Below are 3,750 nucleotides of genomic sequence, written 5' to 3'. Positions count from 1 at the left end.
TAAAGATCATTTATAACCTTTGCCCTCGCTCAGTGAGATGATTCGCTCAAACATTGACCATGAGGCTTATACATGGCCTCTTTAAACTGTTTTTTCCCCCATACTTTCCAGTACAAAAGGGTTGTGAATGCACCTATGTGATCGTGTAGATTTAGAGATGTTTAGACATAACCCCTCTTTATTCACTTGTCATGTAATTGTGACATGAGACACTGGTTTTAGATTTAGAGTCACAGTAGAACCATCACAACCATTTCCACAATATCCAGTATTGCCTTGGCCAGTATTTCATGTCATATATTAACACAAAAAGACCTCTTTATTGAAAGCAAATACCTCCAACTGTGGATGGATTATATATTTTTACCTCCAAAAGATGTAAAGGAACTGCAAGGAGACACAAAATAACTATAAAATGGGAAAAACAATCACAGAGACACAAAGCAACCACAGGGAGACACAAAATGACTACAAATCAGGGTTGGAAATTAGCACCAGCCAAATGCTGGTAAAATATGCATGTCGCAGCTAAATTTCCTTCCTTCACCAGCCGAAAAAACAATGATAATTCATTGAGTGGCTGGAAGATTTTACTCTCCACCAACCACAGCATCAAGTGGACATAAAAATTAATTTCCAACCCTGCTACAAAGTCACACAAAACGACCAAAAAGGACAAAAAAATAACCTCAGAGATTCACAAAATTAGACCAGACACCTACAAAAAGACATAAAACAACCAAAGAGACACACAAAATGATGACAAGGAGCCACAAAATAACCAAATATGACACAAAAATTTTCCTCAATTAGGCTTGAAATTATCTTAAAGAGACCCAAACAACTACAAACAGACAGAAAACAACCACAGGGAGACACAAAATGGCTGCAGTGACACACAAAATGACACAAAAAAGACACAAAATTATTTCAAAGGACACAAAATGACCTCAAAAGACATGAAACAACCACAAAGACACACAAAATCATCAAAAGAAGACACAAAATTACCTTAAAGTGACACAGACACCTTCAGAAAGATACAAAAAAAAACATCTGAGACCCAAACAACCACAAAAAGATACAAAACAACTACAGTGAGACACAAAATTACTACAAAGAGACACAAAATCATCAAAAAAAGACACAAAACCACAAGTGGACATAAGAATTAACTTCCAACCCTGCTTCAAAGTCACACAAAATGACCAAAATGGACAAAAAATGAATACAAGGAGACAGAAACAACCAAAAATGACACAAAAATGATGTTAATAAGACTAAAATTTACCCTAAAGAGACCCGAACAACTACAAAAAGACAGAAATCATCCACAAGGAGACACAATATTACTACAAAGAGACATAAAATCTTCAAAACAGACACAAAATTTCCTCAAATACACACAAAACAACCACAAGATGACACAAAACTACCTCAAACAGACCCAAACAACTACAAAAAAGATACAAAGCAACCACAAGGAGACACAAAATCATTAAAAAACACAAAATTACCTCAAAGAGACCCAAACAACATCAAAAAGATACAAAACATCCACAAGGAGACACAAAATTACCACAAAGAGACATAAAATCTTCAAAACAGATATAAAATTACCTCAAATACACACAAAACAACCACAAGATGACACAAATTACCTCAAACAGACCCAAACAACTACAAAAAGACAGAAAGCAACCACAAGGAGACACAAAATTACTACAAAGAGACATAAAGTCTTCAAAACAGACACAAAATTACCTCAAATACACACCAAAAACCTCAAGGAGACACAAAATTACCTCAAACAGACCCAAACAACTACAAAAAAGACACAAAGCAGCTATGAGGAGACACAAAATTACCTCACATACACACAAAACAACCACAAGATGACAAAATTACCTCAAACAGACCCAAACAACTACAAAAAGATACAAAACAACCACAGTGAGACACAAAATTACTACAAAGAGACACAAAATCATCAAAAAAAGACACATAACCACAAGTGGACATAAGAATTAATTTCCCTGCTACAAAGTCACACAAAACGACCAAAAAGGACAAAAAATGACTACAAGGAGACAGAAACAACCAAAAATGACACAAAAATGATCTTAATAAGACTAAAATTTACCCTAAAGAGACCCGAACAACTACAAAAAGACAGAAATCATCCACAAGGAGACACAAAATTACTACAAAGAGACATAAAATCTTCAAAACAGACACAAAATTTCCTCAAATACACACAAAACAACCACAAGATGACACAAAACTACCTCAAACAACTACAAAAAAGATACAAAGCAACCACAAGATGACACAAATTACCTCAAACAGACCCAAACACAAAATCATTACAAAGAGACACAAAACGATTAAAAAAAGACACACAATTACCACAAAGAGACACGAAACTAACAAAAAGGACACAAAATGATGTCAGTAAGACACACAAAACCACAACAGATGCATAAGAACTAAAAACAGACGCAAAACCACCAGGGTCTTGCTCCCGTGTAGGAGAGGTGGAGTATGGGCCCCTTGCATATCTGTGCCCAGGGGCCCATTGTCTCATAATCCACTCATGCCTCTCGCTATTAACAGCTTTGTAACGTAAACTGTATTATTGTGGACAGAATGAGTCAAATGTTAGAAGGAGAAAAAAAGGAAAGCTGGGTGTAAATATCATCAACAACCAGACAGATCAGACTGACTTCCTCACTTCTTTTTATCTTTTACACATTTTACAGCCCAAAGGAGCCTTTGTCCTGATGATTGCAAGAGCAGTAATTGCGGTCGAGCACAAAGCAGCATGAGAAGAGCGATCTAAGTGCTTCCATTCAGTGTGGTGAAGCAGTTTAGTTCAGCAGTATATCAATCATAACACGAGAAAGCTGAGAGCTGTTGACAAAAGAAAAGGCACTGAGACTTTGACGGGGATTAGAATTCATTTTCTCAGTCACACTGCTGTATTCTTCACTCTCACAGGGGCAATATGTGAAGAGGACAGCTAGACTGTATCGGGTTAGGAAACTAGATTTTAGATGTGGGCCTTGAGCTCTGCACTCACAGGGAAAAAATTAAAAATAAATGAGCAAAAATGAAAACATAACATAAAATAGATATTAAATCATCACACCTACTGAACTTACAGCAGTTTCTATGGTTGTTAGTCAGATCCCATGTGATCTAACTAACATCCAAATCTCCATTTAGCTGTGTGTTGAGCCCTAATTAATGCTGTCAATGGAAGTCACGTAGGTGGTTATACTCTGCATGAAGCTTGTTTGATTAGGTTGTAGACAAGAGGGACCCCTGCTGGCAGGATATGTGCACCGTCCTTCCTCAAAACTATACAGGACAACTTCAGTGTTTTTCATGTCCCATGTCATTGTGTGTCAAGCAGTCTCTTTGCAGTGCTATGTTTGAGGATGAATATGTTAAAATGTATTTCACTTCGACATAATGATGCTGGTGCCTGCTTTGATTTAATTTTTGGATGTGTGCACCTTCTCCTCTTGGTGTTCATGAGTAGCCTACTAGTCTTCAAATGGGCTTAAACTCTCATAAGGCCTCAGCACCTCGAGACGGATCGATGCACTCACTGTCCATTCAGGTGGTAATATAATGCTAATTAGGGTGCTACACATTGAATTCAGCAAACTGAGAATAAGAGGGTTGGTGGACATGCAGTTAGAAGTTGATACATGTACTCATAATAGTACTGTTGTTTCAGGT

The sequence above is a fragment of the Epinephelus moara genome, chromosome 3 (assembly GCF_006386435.1).
Source record: "Epinephelus moara isolate mb chromosome 3, YSFRI_EMoa_1.0, whole genome shotgun sequence".
In the NCBI taxonomy this organism is placed as follows: domain Eukaryota; kingdom Metazoa; phylum Chordata; class Actinopteri; order Perciformes; family Serranidae; genus Epinephelus; species Epinephelus moara.
Note: the sequence above shows the minus strand (reverse complement) of the source record.